Source organism: Perca flavescens, chromosome 22 (assembly GCF_004354835.1).
Source record: "Perca flavescens isolate YP-PL-M2 chromosome 22, PFLA_1.0, whole genome shotgun sequence".
Taxonomy (NCBI): domain Eukaryota; kingdom Metazoa; phylum Chordata; class Actinopteri; order Perciformes; family Percidae; genus Perca; species Perca flavescens.
Window position 1 is genome coordinate 17,013,843 of NC_041352.1, and position 17,888 is coordinate 17,031,730.

Genomic DNA, 17,888 nt, shown 5'->3' on the forward strand with positions numbered 1-17,888 from the left:
TACACAACGGGTTTTTCTATGAGTCCTCAAAAAAAGCCTTAGAAATGCTGATATCACTTCAGCATATTGCCATTACTGAAGAAGCCCTCTGTCTGTCTGTCTGTCTGTCTGTCTGTCTGTCTGTCTGTCTGTCTGTCTGTGTGTGTGTGTGTGTGTGTGTGTGTGTGTGTGTGTGTGTGTGTGTGTGTGTGTGTGTGTGTGTGTGTGTGTGTGTGTGTGTGTACGGGTCGTAAAAGGGGGCCAAGGGACATTTTACACCAGGCTGAACTAATCATATCACAGTCCTCTATGGGTTGAGTTCATTCAAATGCACTTAGTGGTTTTATAGCTGAATGACTGATGAGTGATAAAGACTCAAGAATTACTCATACCACATCAGTAAAACACACATTTACAATTGATAAAAGCTGTCAGCTCATCCATTAGTCTACAAGGTCCACTTTCCATTTGCTTTACACATAGTAAAGTGTAAAAGCCTGTATTTTAATGTGAACCATACGGACTGTGCAGACTGGAATGGGTGAGAACAGCTCTGTTCAACCATTGGGGTTTTAAAAATCTAACTCTTCATCTTCCTGAGCAGAACTAGCAGCACATACTTTTTATTTCCCACATTCATGCACCTGCCCTCCTCCATCCCTCTATGGGACTTGTGCATTTCACACTTCCCTAAACTTTACAAAAGAAATTCACATTGAAGTATTAAATATTGAACAGTGCAAGTGAGAGTGTTAGAGCGGTCATCTGTAAGTACAGTGGGTAAGCAAGATGGATTTGTAGAATAAGGCAAAACCAGCTGTAATGTACAGGGCTGTACATTCACATCATCTCTTTGGCTTATGACACAATCAGTACATGAAAATACAAACATTCTCTTCAGATCATCTGATTTTCCTAATTTTAAATGATCAGCAACACTTGTAAAGAGAAATTCATCTTACTAGGGCTGCAATTATCTCCACTATACAATGATCCGTCAATTATTATTTTTTCACTTCAGTAAATCACTTCCTGAAGCCTAAGGTAATGTCTTCAACTGGTTTGTTTGGTCAGACCAAAGATATTCAGTTTTAAGTGATAGAAAACAGAGAGAAGCAGCATATTCTCACACTTGAGAAACTGGGACCAAAAAATGTTTGGCATTATTGCTTGATAAATTACTTAAACAATACTCAAAAATTACAGTTGTTATAGATCAATTTTCAGTTGAATGAAGCAATATTTGAAATTTTGGGAAATACGTTCATTTGCTTTCTTGCCCAGATCTAGATGAGAAGATTGATACCACTCTTATATGAATGTGGTATCGATCTTCTCACCTAACTCTCAACAAGAAAGCAAAATGTAGGCTATGTTTCCCAAAAAGTCACACTATTTTTTTTTTAATATAATAAGCTGTCATTAAGTAAAACATTTCTATTGTTTAGCAGTAAGCAACTTATAATACTATGACAGGACACACAGCTGCAGATCAACACATAGCTGCTGCACCATTTGAAGCTGTGACCCTCCAGTTAGGCTATGTGGACGGTCTTACTAATAAGCAATGTGCAACCTTGACTATGCATGCTTTTTACATTCCGGCTTTTATAACACCAGAATCTTGAATGTCTGTGAGAGAACTCACATCCCTGGGAAAGAGCCGTTTATATTGGCACTATAGCAATGTGTTGTTACTTGCCATCACTGTGCTGTCATTCTGCACTGTAGCTGCCATGTCCTTTTGGTAGAGACAGGCAGGAGCAATTCCTGCTTGAACTGTTCACTGGCAGGTAGAAGGTGCTGAGAGAACCGAACAGTGACTGCATTATCTTTGCTTCACTGCACTGCTTTTTCTTTGCCTTTCTTGCTCTTTGCCCTCTCTCTTTCTCTCTTCTTTATTTTTCTCTAAATTTCTTTTTTTCTGGACCCTTAATTCACTCTGCCCCAACTGTAGTGACAGGAGTCAGAAGGGCTTCACTCATATTCACTAAAGAGTGTCACCATGGAAGAGAGTCAACTCGTGTCATATTTATCGTGACATCTTTCTACTCTCAAAACCAGTCCAAGAAAAGGCAGAACTGGTAGTCTTTACCATTTCAATACAAGTGTAGCTGTTAAACTGTGTAGGTTTAAGAGAAATATAATAAGGTAATGAAGTGATTCAGTTACTGAAGGCTGTCACACTATTCTAGCTGCCCGCCAGTCTCAACTAATTTTATTAAAGCTGAATAATATATATATATATAAAAAAGAATATATATCTGAAAACCATTGTGTAAGAGGGAGCACTGCTTATTTCTTTACTGGCAGTGGCTTCATTATGCACTGCAGCCACATTATTACTGGGAAAAAAAAATATTTTGACTATTGTCATTGTTATTGCTCTCCACAGCAACGAATTGCAACAAGTGCAGCAATATTTCTAGCGGATATCACAATTGTAATGTGGTGAATCTCTAATTGTAGTATAATTAAACATGACTTATTCATTACAAAATAAAACAAATTCATTATAGAATATAAGAAGACCTGAGATTGGAATTTTCCTAAAGATAGTTTCAGAAAAAGTAAAAAATGTCTTTGTGAGAAACAAAATCATGCAAACCTTCCCTGGAATCAAGCAATTCCACATTTGAGAAACTCTAACAATGCCTCTAAATCACCGTGTATTCTGCTGCTGGGAGTTTATAGCTCTGACACTATTGCATTCAGAGATGAAAGAGCAAGGGTGGGGGGGATATGAAAGTAAATCATGAAGGTTGGAAAGAAAGAAAGCTGAGTGAATGAGAGACATGTTGCTGTGGGCAGAAGTGTGCTGTTAAATGTTAGTTTGCTGAAGGAAAGCTTTGTGGCTGGATGTCATGGGAGGGGTCATTATACTCCATATCCACCACCAACAGTAACCACAGTTACAGCATGTGTACCTTAATGAGATACATCCTCTAATAATAGTAGAGGTAATCATTTCACAGACCAGAGGGGCCAAGCTACAGCAAGGCACGCCTTTTGTTTCGTCTGACATCAGCTACTGCTTGTGATACGCTTGTCATATTTGTGAGGCCGCCATTTTGTCTCATGCATATTAAACATTCAGTTTACCTCCATTTAACTTTTTGTTTGGTTCAATTTTGCATCATTTGTATTGCAGGCTTGGTAATTTAAGAAGATACAGTTTGTGCTCCCCATACCAAGCTGAAGATGATGGATGATGATGTGTGAGTTTCAAATGGACATCATGTGAGAACTAAGACTGGAACTGCGTGACAGGAATGGAATTTTAAAATCAGCTGGGATATCGCTATGTATGTGAACAGAAGTGCATATGACTGCATACATACAGAATGGTGACAAATTAAAGGAAAAACCAACATAAAGTGTGTAAGTAAGGTCACGGCGTCAGTCCTCCTTGGCAGAGATCTGAGTATCTATTTGAGGGATGAACATCGCAAGCGTCTCATGCTTATACATCCTTTAGTAAAGTCATGTGGATTTTTTATTTAGTATTTTTTCTTTTATTGTCCATATTATTAATGTAGATTTGTTTGTTTGTTTGTTATTTTATCATCCTGTTTATGATGTATGTGTATGTTGTGTGTGATGTCTTTAAAGTACTGGGACCTTGAATTTCCCCTTGGGGATCAATAAAGTATGTATCTATCTATCTATTAACGTTCTTCTGAAAGTTATTCCCTATTTTGGTGTGTTGATGATAGTGGTGGAGAGTGCTGTCTAACAAAGCAATTCTGAAATTCTGAAAGGCTTGTGACCCCTAAAAGTAAAGTCTACTTGCAAGTTGCAACCCCTAGCATTACAAGCAAACAAGACTTAGAGTTATTGAGAGTAAGTTTGGCTGGACCAGACTGTGCTGAGCCACACTAGTGCTATATGCTACATGCTAACGGCAGCATGCTAACATACTTAGAATGACAATAGTAAAAAGAAATAAAAAATTAAAATAAAGGCGGATGTTCATTTTAATGTTAACCATGTTCACCATTGTTTAGTACGTTTAGAATGTTAGCATGCTAACATTTGCAAACTAGCACTAAACGCACAACTGCAGGTAATGGAAATGTAACTAATTTAGCAAGTATTCAGCCAATATAATTGTTAGAAAAATAAAACATTTGACCTAATGATGGGGCTCAATGTAAGGTCAAGGAATCACTCAAGTGATTACAATACATCCTGGCAGGGACATGTCTGTATCAGATTTAATGGTGATCCATCCAACAGTTGAGATATTTCAGTCTGGACCAAAAGACTGACCAACATGGCTAGTAAAAAAATGTAAAGATTAGAGGAATGTCTGGGGGGGAAATAAGCGTAACTTTTAGTTTTTCTACTTCTCAGCCCCTCGGATTTATGTCATGCAATTCAAGGTCTACTTGAGAAGATGTGACTTTCCAAATCCCCAAAATCTGATTTAGTCCAACATTACTTGGTTTGTCTGTGATCCCCCACCTCCAGCCTTCACACTCCCCTGGCAGCACCCAGAGTTTGAGTGACAGGAAAGCAGTGGCATTAAGAAAGGTTGTACAGTCTGTACACAACGTAAGTTAAAAAAAATGTGCTGTGTCCAAACTTGATGTTCAGCGATACAGCAGTTAGACAGCAGTGGTTACCAGGGTCTTTTGGAGGAATAAAAATATTATTTTGACAGCCTCTTACAGACCAAAGTGGTTACATATGTGGAGATTTATCTCTTGTGATGGCTTGTCTGAGGCGAAGAGGTGGGGTTAGAAAGGAGTAAGATTGGATGTGATCCCTGTGAAACTTCCATCAAATCTGAAAATATGGTTTCTACTACTACTGCTGGTCAAAGGAGATGATTTATTTTTATTTTCTTAATAACCTGTCGTGGTAACCCGCAATTTTTGTTCAGTAATGCTTCAGGAAGAACATTTTCAGAGCTTAAATCACGTCTATAGTTTAGTTCTGGGACTCAAAGTAAGATGTGAGGCTAATCATCCACTCACCTTTGTTGTCCTTCGCCATCCTCATTTGTAATCTAGTTGGCACAGGCGCCACTATTGGTCATGGCAGTGTTATTGTGACATTAGGAGTTCAGGAGGGATCCACAAATGTCGCCCACAAATAGAGCGTGAAAGTCACATAGCCTGGGCTATGAAGAGATAAACACTCCAAATACACAGAGCTTGTTAGTCATGGTCCCTAATTACCAGACGGTTCATGTAGGAATATCCCAATTGTCCAATCTACTCTGCACAGAAACGATGCCAGGGAAGCTTCTGGCACGCAGAACAATTTGAAGATCTTTTCAAATTATATATTTTTTTTCTTCTGATCAAGATTTCAAGCCACAAACCATTTCCTGTTTATCCGGATCCCTGTCAGTTATGGTAATTGCTTTTCTTGCTGGCATCCCATGAAAAAAGCGATGACAAAATTTCGACAATATTTAACAGTGGTTGGATGTCATCGCTGTGCGATGCAGAAAGCCCATGAGAATTCACTGTCGCCAAGCCCTACATGACTCATAAAGTGAATCATAATTTGTTACCAAAGTGACAGTGATCCTGTATAATACCCATTATGCACATATCTCTCATAATGTAAGTGATCAAAGATGGCGGGCGTGTAATTGGATATGATTTTAGTTATTAGATGATGAGCAGCCGACAAATTGGGCCTTGTCCTCTGCCAGCAGTACGGGTCACAGCAATCAGTCAGTGAACTTGAAAGAGTCATCTAGACACAATGTGGGATTACAACATCAGAAATAAAGCCAAATACTGTTCTGTAACTTACTGTGAAGTCAACAGCAATGTCAAGTGTTCTTTTGGTAAATTTAGCCTCACACGCTAAGAGCATGTTGACTTGATGGTCACGAATAACTGTTGCTCACAAGCATCAATACAGAGCTGTTATTTTCTCCCACATGTATCAGGAGTTATGACTCAACTCTACTATATAATGTGCGTGTGTTTGTGCTATTTGAGTGAGTGTATACCTGTGTATATGTTTGCATATTTGTGTGCAAGACTCCATAAAACCTTTAATCCAGGTGATATGCATTAATTATTGCACAGCTTTAAATACAATACACCACAAGGCAACATCTGGTGCCGGGTGAGGGAACCAGCAGGGGAGGTTTCCGGGGGTTGAGTGCTCCCTTTAGAAAGGTTGAACCTCAGCTGTGTGTCACGGCCTGCCTGCCGACAAACTCAGTCCTCAGTAGCAGAATAATTGGATCATAATGGATAATGGCACACAAGGACACAAAATACCTGTTTTTATGTCCTACTGGAGCTGGAAAAAACTGACTGACTAAAGCAAACTGATTTCACCTTAGTTTAAATAGCTAAAATGCATGAGACTGAAGTTACACAGTGGTGAAAAAGGAAATCGGATCTTTCACTTGAGTAAAAGTAGCGAAACCACAGTGTAGCAACACTCTGTTACAAGTAAAAGTCATGCTATACTTTTGTACATAATTACCAAAAGTAAAAGTTGAAATTATTTGCACGTAAAAAGTACAGTAAGCTGATACCATTACATTCTCACATTCTCACACTGCCACACTATCATGCAATGGTGCCCCTGTGTGGAAGAGAGCTACACACACAAGATCTGCAGTGAGTGACCCTATGTAAGTTTATTAATATACAGTAAAAGAATCAACACAAAATCATCCAGCCTTGACACTTTCACCTCAGCCCTATCGATATGTACATTTAATTCTGAGAGAAAATAATATTTTAGAAAAAAAGCTATAGTTTTAAATTGTTCTCATTACAAATGATATAACTTAGTACTGTCTATTTAAGTAATAATTTCCAGGTCATCTAATACTTTAACTCACTCATTATTCTTGATTTGACTCATTAAACAATGGTCACATTAGTAAAATAGATTTGTAAAGAGTTATGGCCTGAACTCTTGCCATCCTCACACCTATTTTAGCTCCAACTAAATGCCAGCAAGGAGGGCACATTTTCAAAGGTTTAGCTTGAAAGATGGTTACAGTCCAATGCATCTATATTTAAGCATTAGCTGGGACTATCCAGGCCACTCTGCTGATTTAGAAAACTTTTAGTTTTATTCTCAAATCTCTTGTTATTATGTCTTGATTTTCTTCTCACAAGCTGGGGTTTACTCTTTACTACCCACTTTTCACAGCGGATTATTTATGATAGAGTAAATATTACAGATGATCAGTGCAGGACAATATAAAACAGATGACAAAATGTATAGTATATCATGCCAAGACAGGTTATGATACTGCCATTCCCTGTTTCAGACCTGCAGATACCGGACTACCTTCTGGGGAAGAACTATAAAGACTGTACATAACCGGATACTGTATATCAAGAGGTGGGTTTTAAGTGTAGATTCAGATGTTTATATATTGATTTTATTTTTGTCTAAAGTGTCAGTTTTATCCTCTGTGGACTTTCACCCTCAGACCATCACCATGGTAACCCACAGCCCAGCCCGCATTGTGCTCATGTTTGTTGGATTGTTTGCCTTTTTAGCTGCAATTACGTTCAACTCTCTCTCAGGATTCGGGGCTAAATCAGGTAAATATTTGTCAGATAAATCAAATTAGTCAAAGGTTTCTTAAAATATGTTATTGCATAAATAATAAACTGTGCTTATCTCGATACAGGTGTTTTCAAGCACAGCACAGAGGATGTGACACTCAAGTATACAACACCCATAACTCCTGCTCAGTGGGCTCTGTTTGTTTGGGATTTCATATATTTTTGTGTTTCTGCCATGTTTATATACTTTTTAGTGGGACTCTGTAGAAGGTAGCACCATTTTTATCACATTTTCAAAATAATTTACAAAAAAGAAAATGCTTAATGGCCGCACCACAAAGCATAACTGGGCCTGTTTCTTAATACTTTCATCTCATCCTGTTGTATTATTGCATGCAGCAAATCACTCCACCTAGTCCAGAGGCAATTAGGTTTCCCCTGTGTAGTCATTTTCTCTTTACATGTTGCAATTTGCTCTGACTATATATGAAATAGTCTGATTATTTCCCCACAGACACAATTTGTTTGCTGTGGTGTGTTTTCTCTACCGAATTAAACAATATTATCCTTTCTCCCTGCAGGAGTGCTTATGACTGGATGTACACCACGCCTGCAGTGCTGCCCTATGGATTTCATGTCTCTATCATCATCAATTTTTGCTTGAACATTGCATGGTTGTTTCTGTTTGACAGAGAGTGAGTGTGAGAGTTTAGGTTGTCCACGCAAACACGGTCCTCTATTTAAAAAACAAACAAACATGATGAACAGCTGTAATTACTTTGCTGTCGTTTCTGACAGTTTAAACGTCTGCTTTTCTGTGTGTGTGTGTGTGTGTGTGTGTGTGTGTGTGTGTGTGTGTGTGTGTGTGTGTGTGTGTGTGTGTGTGTGTGTGCATAGGTTGTTGCTGCCTATGCTGATAGTCTCAACACTAATGATGCTCACCAATTACATGATCCTATTTTTCTCCTGTCACGGACTGAAGATCTATGGAGCCTGGTTGAACAAACATCACAACACAGACCTCTGGCTGATCAGAATATTGGTAAAATTATATAATTTTTTTCTTTGCTCGGACTTTAAAATAGATGGGTTGTTTTACAATCCCACTTGGCTTCAAAGAGAATTACATGTTAAAAAGGAAAAAAGGAAGTCTTTGGTTTACAGACACTGTAATAAAAAACAGTAATAAATGTACACATTCATCAAACAAATATGCCCTTTGGAGTGAAGAGCTGCGCATATGCAAAATGATGGAAATCCAAGGTGAGTTTGGGTTTAGCAAAAGCCATTTCATGTGTACACAGTATATATTTTAGAAGTGGCCTTCATCAGGGTACATTTTAACCTTGACTATACTTCAACATGGATTGCCCTTCATTTCCCTCTTGTTGCACACTGGAACATGGTGCTATTTTTATTGCCTTGGCAACATATTTAAATCCATATTTGCAAGCATAAAATCTATGTGTGATGCATAAGCAACTTTCTGTTAAACAAACAATATATAATGTTTCAATTAGTGAGCTTTAGAGGTGCTAGTAGATGTATTTTGTTATTTCCGGACGGAGCCAGGCTAACACTTACCCCGTTGCTAGTCTTTATGCTAAGCTAAGCTGGCTCAAGATTCATATACTGAACAAACATGAAAGTGGTAAGTATTCTCTCATCTAACTCTCTGCAAAAAAGCAAATATGCATTTTTCTCAAAATGTAAAAATATTCCTTAAAGTGACATTTTATCACTCAGTCCCACTGCACACTGCTGACACACTATAAGGTTAAAGAAGCCAGCCAAGTGGTCTCAAAGCTGCTGGCTGCTCCATCACCCATATCTAAAGAGTGAATTCTCACGAAAATGTCCATTCCTACTTGCTGTGCAATTATAAGGTTAGAAGCAGACAAGTTAGGCCATAGCAAAAGCCTTCAGATTGGTTTCCCTCTTTGCCTTGCACTTGACATTAAATAATAAGTAGATAAGTTCACATGACAGACCAGCATCCTGTACAGTAAACTGTATTTAAAGCAGTCAGACAATCTGCCAAATACTTCAGGATTAGGATATTGCCAGCTGCCATAGAAGCTGGTCATAGCTTTTCTAGCTTTGAAGTCTTCTTTCATTGGTTGAATCAGGTGCAAAATGGAGTAGCGGTATATGCAACATGGGGCACTCTCTCCACTCTACTGAACCTGACGATATACTTGCAGCATCAAACAGAAACCTCGAAATGTGACTGTGGAATGCTGTCACTGCTGCTTCTTCTGATGGAGTTGTTAGCCTGGTGAGTCTGACTGCTTGCTACGTTCTGTCATTTAGCTGTCGGTGATTTTTTCTTCCCCTGAGAGATGACACATGAGCAAAGGAAACCAAATCTTTCGTCATTGTCTCCCTTTGCTCCCAGGTTTCTGTTAGAGAACTTCTACCTTGATAAGCATGTGCGTTACATTTTGACCGTCTACCCTGTGGTAATCCTGTGGTTGACAGGCACCCTGAGCAATTCTGGCACTCCTGAATGTCACGTTAATATATTTACAGGTTTGACACTTAAATTCTGAGATATTAACACCACACACCTTTTCCAATAGACATGTTTCATTTCTCTGTGCACTGTTCATTGATTCATATAGATATTTAATCTCCTCCTCAGCTTTGATCCTGGCTATTTCCTGCATCATGTTTGGGGCACGCATTGCCCTGGTCACATGGAAGCATCACAAACGGCCGCTTTACAATGACAGTGGACCCAGTATGTCACCAGTGGAAATAGCCTTGACACAAAGACAACTCTTTCTATGAATATTAGCTCAGTGTGATACAGAGCAGGTGATCTCAGTCTGTCACTTTGAAATGTATTATGGATGTATACCAAAAAATACCACAGCTAATGTGTAAATACTGCACAAATGAAAACCTGAAAATGAAAACTAAAATACTTGTGCATTCTATACCTAACATAAAGCAATGGATCTACAGCTTTTTTAACAAATAAATGGAAGGAAAAAGGAATTTGTTTTGTTGTTTGATTTTTTTTTAAATCATATGTTTTTCACAGTAAAAAGTAATAAAGTTACTCTAAATACACTAAGAAAGAAGAGTGATTTCAACAGTGGTAAAATAAAATAAATTGAGGCACAAGGATATCAAAACTGGGATGAATAATTGTAAAACCAAATAACAACAAAAGATGGAAAACAGAAAAAAGATTAGAGGAGATTGAAGGTGTAATCAAGGAGAAACCATAAAATGTAACTGTGGTCCAAAGTCCATAACATTAGATTGTGTTGACAGATATTTGCCTCACAGTCTTCTGGTCTGTATTGGACATTAAGGTTCCAGATGTCTCCTCTCTCAGTGAAAAACTGTGGCCATGTAGTAATACATGCTGGGACTGTTGCCCTGGCTGTCATTGCTCAGTCCATCTCAGATATCTTCTGTTACCTGGCAAAGGACATCAACGTGCCCAATGGTGAGTGACTCCACATCTACTCTATATTCATGTGACCATACCAGAAGGTCGCAGTCAGAGCTTAAAATACTTTTTATCAGTACATTTTTTTAAAGTCAAAGTTTTAATGGTTTTGGTTATTTCACATGAGAGATTTCTGTATTTTGTTTTCTCTGAGCTCTTCTCACTGGTTTGAAGTGTGGTGGCGTTAGTACTGTAAATGGTGATCTCACATACTGTAGTGCACCAATCACCCTGATGATGATTTCTTGTGTTTAATTCATTATAAATAATGTTGTTTTTTCAAGAAATGCTAAGTATTTAGCAGCTTTAAGCCAGCATGTGAACTTTCCACTGAAAGGCCTTTGCCCTTACAGTCTTGTCATGCAATTTTTGCAACCTATTGACCCTCATGGAGGGCAATAAACCTATCTTGCCACACACACACACACACACACACACACACACACACACACACACACACACACCCACACACACACACAATCTAGTCTGTAACATTAACTAGATTGTTTGTTTTACAATGCTTTTATGAGAGTGTATAACTACTGTAAGTGAGCAAATCAACACTGATCTTATTAATGCCTCAGCTACAATATGTCACAGTCTGGAAATGTCTCATATATCCCAATGAAGGATCAGTGATTTTTTTCTTTCTTTCATGGCCTTCAGCTTTGTTTCAGACCTCATCCAGGAATGTGTCTGAGACCTTCCCCCTGGAGGTGACTATGGACTGGTGGTCAGAGAGTTTCTGGATTATGGTTGACTTGTGGTCTAAAGCCTGGCTCTTGTATGCAGCGGTCAGCCTCTTTAAACGGTACCATGGATGGTGTCTTTAAAGCTTTATTCAATGCCAGAATAAAGTGCGGTTTAATAGAACTTCTGTTATAGTCCTTAAGGTTCTAGTCCTGTTTGATTTAGTGACACTTGTGTGATTCAATACTACATAAATACAACAGAATGGTAAATGGTGTGTCTGTGCATATGTGTATAGGCAATTTGAATTAAAAGCAAGAATGGTGGCCTTTAATGATGAAAACTACTTTAAAGATAATTACAGAATGTAAATACCAAACACTTTTGAATTGCTATTGCTGAAACAAATGTGGACTGCAAATAGAATTAACACTGGTGTTTGATGTAATGAAAATCTCAAGCATTATAACATTAAAAAGGGATGTATGTGATCAAAGTAAAGATCACACGTTATTGATCCATCTGCAGAAATGTCCTCGGTCCAGAAATCCACCCCCCAGTATTTTATCTGATGTGGACCATGATTAACATTGCAAGGATGCTCAGCATGACTCTGTGGGACAGACAGTAAGTAGAGCCAGTGCTCTTATACTGCTGCACACACAACTACTGCAACACTCACAAAGAAATATGTCTGTGCACAAGTAATCACTGCTGCTGTTGCTTTCTACAGCGATATACTCGGAGCTGTCCTAGTCTGGTGGAATCTCCCAGTCATCAGCTTCTACATGCTTTACATGTCCTACTCTAACCTCAACAAGCACAAAGCCTGGCTAGCCATCAACAACCCTCATGTGATCTCATGGACACGTTACCTGGTGAAGCCGCTCAATTACCAAAAGTGGTCTAATTGTAGTAAAAAAAAAAAATAAAATTGTATTCTGTAAAAAATAATTCTGAATTCTGAAAAATAAATGAAAAGCCATGTTAATTTCCTGTAGATTTGATTACTATCTGTACATAATTTCATATTCTTTATCATTTGTGGCAGACCCAGAATGGCTTGGCAGTGTTTGCATGGTGGTCTCTCTTGAATGCTGTTGTGGGTCTTGGCATTGTGCTCAAGTACAAACATGATGTGCCGGACCCACTGATCAGCACCATTGTCCTCACCATAGTCTCTGTGTGCACAATAATCTGGTAAAGACAAAAGTACTGGAGTTTAAAGGGATAAAGTTTGTGTGTGAAGTTATGGAAAAATTAGATTTTAAAGAAATCCCTGACAATGTCTCCTCAGGTTCATTCTGCAGTGCTTCCTGTTAACAAAGTACATGCGCTACACCTTCAGTGTTTATGCCATTCTCATTCTGGGCCTGGGTGCTATGTTTACCAGAAGCTATCGTGTCCATGACCTTGCTGCAAACACAGCCTATTGTGGTAAGATGTCTCCTCAGAGCACAGATGCACATTAAACCATCAAATTTGTTTATGTATTGTGGAAATTTACCCCATCTTCTCTTTTTTGTAGGGTTCCTTATGCTCCTGATGACCATCATGAGTTTGATCCATTTGATCTCTTCATGTTTGCACAATAAGAAGTCCAGCAAAACTGATCCCACGGAGCCCTACACGCCATTTGAGGGCTGTGAGACAGTGTGGCACACAAACCTCAAAAGTGATGACATCAAGAAAGATTTCTGCAAAATCTAAGTTCATATGGTAAAAGAAAATTCAACGAATCAACGCATGTATCATGCAAGTGTGCACTATACATTAATCACCAAAGGGGGGCAGCACATACTCACTTCACACTGAGAATGTGCTATGATAAATACAGCTCTGTTGTACCAGAGGATGGCACAGTGGTTCAAGCTTTTATAGGGAAAATATATATATTGAGCAAATGATTCTAATCTAAATTCCATTCACTGAAAAAAATGCAAAACATCCAAAACAAATAAAAAGAATATTACCCAGTGAGGTTTAACTATTTTGTGTTTTTGAGGCCACATTTGGTATATGTCTCTGTTTAAATCATGAATTCTTAATGCACACTTTATTTAAGCTGAAACAGGGTAATACAGCAATAATAGCTTGGGTTTTTTAATCATGATGATGATATTTCCCAGATTGGTGAACAAACTAAGTTAATTTAAAAACCTCTGTACCCTCTCCCACTCTCCATATCTCACTGTGTCACCGTGATACAGCAGAGATAATCACACACGCTCAAGTTTATAAGTGCCCTCTTTGTTGATGCTGCTTAAAGAACAAAATATCAAACATGCCCGATGGCTGTGAGCAGGACCTTTGATGAGGATGCAGAGTTGAATAGGACACAATGTCAGATGAAAGCAGCGGAGAGAAAAAGAAAGACAATAGAGATACAATGAATGTGTCTATGGATGGACATGCTGACCGCACAGCTGAGCAAATTGGTCTCCATCTACAGCACAGTCTTGTTCACTGGGACAAATAAATGTATTGCAACATGGTCTTTTCCCCCTTATTTCCACATATTCACATTGGTTCAGAGTAAGATACAGGCACAATATGTCCTTTTTTATCATTTGGATTAAGAATCATTGATTTTTTTTTTACAACAAACTACATAAGCCATAATGTTGATTTCCCCTGCTGTTGATGAAGTGTTATTTTGGTGTTTACAGACAGACATTTGATAGCAAAAGTGCCTTTTCTTGTGGGTGGATGTCAGTGACCCAGATCATAAATACACATTGGCAATTTATCTATTACCTCCAGCTTCATAATGCAAAACTGGTTCACTCTTAGGGAAGGAGTTCACGGGAGTGGAGAATCCCTACTTACAAATTAGATCACAGTAATTTAGTTTTGTATACATTTGTGGCTAAGTAATTCTGCTTTCAGAAACAGGAGGATTTTCCATTTAATTTTGATTTTAACCTCTTTACCATCATAAGGAAATGTGTTGGAAAGTTGTAAGTTAAGTTGAAACGAATAATTGATCAATTGATTGATTTTAAATGTGAATATTTTCTGGTTTTAGTAAACTGAATGTGTTTGGGGTTTGGACTGTATTTTGATAATCAATTAACCATTCAAGTCATTTTTAAGCAAAAATGGTAAAAGTTAACTGGTTCCAGCTTCTTAAATTAGACTATTTTCTGGTTTCCTTGGTCTTTTATGATAGTATAAAGTGAATTTCTATATTACTGTATTAAAAGGGAAGAGGGATAAATTGGAAGTGTGCACTCACACTCACATTATTACAGTCAAACAGCTGCATTAGCCCTTTGTGGTGAAATATAATAACTTTATATAACTTTAACATTATTCAGAGTGAACTTCAGAAGGTTTTTCCTGAACTTCCAGCAGTAAGCAACTTCCAGTTGAGTCGGATAGTCTAGTATTTCCTCCCCTAACAGCATAATGCATCAGCTTAGTTGATTAAAAATAGCTATGGCTTCATACCACATTGGCTCAGTATTAATATGATACAGCAGTGAAAGATTCTTAGGCAAGAGCAGAAAATTAGATTCCCCCCATACCATTTACCACCCAGTATCAGATTAAACGGGTCCAATCAAATTTCCTTTAGAACTTAATTCCAACTATTCCCTCCCTGGCAAAACAAATATTAAATTTTTTCTAAATACCATGTTCAAAGTAATTTAAAGATACCAGGTGATAGTGTGTCCTTCAGGTGTCTGCAAAGTCCATTAAATTGCTTCATGGATGTGACTCCTGCACTGTGGTGTTATCACATTTTTCCTCCAGAGTACTAAGACCAAATCCTCCCTGGAGTAAAACACTGGGGGGGGGTTACTGTCTGGCAGGCTTGGAATTGTTTCTATACTCTCCAAAGACCTTTTTCTCTATAAGAGAAATAACCTAGATATGTAAATGTGCATTCCCAATTAATTTAATTCAAATAATTACGCAGAGAAAAGAAATGGGGTTGAGAAAAAGAAGTCTTACCTTGTGCCAAATTGTCCTCCTATTCAAGCTCCCTCACTCAGCAGTGTACAGCTACATTAGCTTGGTATATTGAAGCGTGCTCTGCTACACAGATGAGCTTTAATTATCTGTGACATTTTTGTGAGTGGTCCTAAGCCTTTTGGAATCAACAAACAGTGAGTCGGTGGAAATAATCAATACAAGTAGAGGATCAAATGTAGTGACTAAATGCATAAACATGACCTTATGACCCCATTTTCAGTGAATTTTAATGCTTTAATTTAAAATACAGCTTAACGCTGGCCTTTTTGTTTCAGCAGATTTCACTGTACTTGTGAAATATGGTTATGTTCGAAGTCTCTCTAAGCACAATTTATGCTTCATCAGCTGTACTAAAGTATGTTTAATTAAATGCTCTCTAAAATAATTTATTGACTTACTAGAGAAGTGTTTGTTCTTAACAGCTACTCAAAAAACGAATCATTTGAATTAATGATTCTCTATTTACATATTACATATCAAGAGTCCCAGTCTGCATTATTTATAAAATGACAAAAAAGGGAAATTATTAAAAGGATCACAGTATTTTGAAAATCTGAACTGCCACCTGAAATAATAAAAATTGTAACCTTTGTAATCTTTGGTTTACATGACTTGTTTCTCATTAACTTCACTTAACAGCGTTTCATTCTTAAACTAACTATAGTCTGAAAATGTGTGCATTAATGACAAAATATACAGCATAAAAATGGGATTTAAAACAGGGTTAAAAATGGGGTTTAATGACTCGTTAAATAACTTTAAGCAGGTCAAGCTTTAAGAGATCCAACAGTTTATTATATCTGTTAGTATTATGGTTCCAGGCTGGTACGGCACCCTTGTGCATTTAACTGATTGTGTTTTATCTGAGATACAGAGCAGGCTGTGCCATTCCATGCTGCGGATTGGATTTGACAACTTTCATTACATTAAGTACAATACAATGCCTTGGACCTAAACCAAGCCTGTGATGAAGGAGTTTTGAATAATTGCATTTCTACTGGTATTCAGTAAGTGTTCAACATGGTGAATTTCAAAAAAGCTGAATCGGGCATCAACAACATGCACAAGGTTGACATATTGGCTTTCGCTGGAAGCAAACAAAGATCAACAATCCTTTTTATTACAACTGTGGCAGAGTGATGCCATCAGCTTGGTAAAACAATTAGAATATATGTAAATGCTTTGAATTAATTAATCCCATGACACAGTTACACTAATTAGGTGGTAATCCCTGACTCCTATTGCTCCATATTTAAGACAAACCCACTCAGTCCAGATATGAGGACAGCAGACACCAAAAATGATAACTGTAGGACTAATTATTGCTTTAAATTGATGATTTTTTATTTGACTAATTAATGGTGATGCTTTTCTGTGAGTGGATGAGCATTAATGTAGTCTTCTAGGACACAGGCAAACCAACAAGGAACTTGTTGATGTTAATCAAAAGATTTAGACTTTAATTTACACTTGTAATTAAAGGGAGTAATAATTATAGAAAATATGGTTCTCTAGTGGTCTGTAAATTACTGTAAAAAGATAGGAACATAATTCAGTGACGCATGTTTAGAACAAAGAGCCGAACAGCTAACAATTGATCAAAACTGTCATATGTCTAGAGATGTTTTCCACATCTGTGATTTCTGCATCAATTGCATTGCTGGATCATTCTTGGAATACACTTTTAGCATGTTTATGTTAATTGGACTGGTTCAAAGTCAGTCTTTTCTGTATTTAATGTGACTTGTGTGCACAAGTTTGTCAATCCTGTATTGTTTAACTGCCTCATAATGTGTCAACAAAAATTAACGAAGCCGGTTTTCTTTTACTGCCATTGTACATGGGGAACAAAGTCCTTCTGACTTTGAGACACACACAGACACACACACACACACACACACACACACACGAGGGGTATGCCAACAGGATGCATAAACAAAAGTGCCTGCAGAAAAAGCACTGATGATGGCTTGTGCTTGAAATGCTCCAAAATAAAATAACACAAGGAGAATTCTGAGACTGCAGCATAGTTTTATACTTTCTTCAATATTCTAAAGTATTTGAATTATGTCAAAAACACAAGGACTCTTCATGCACAACACGAACAAGTGTTTTCACTTATTTGTGTGAGACTGTTTATAATAAACAAACAAACCTACAAATGCTGATAATGTGGAAGCTGCCATGATGATTGAATGCTAATATAGGGAAGATAATCTTAACAGCTTCTGTAACTGTTATCATACTGTATTTGTCTGGCA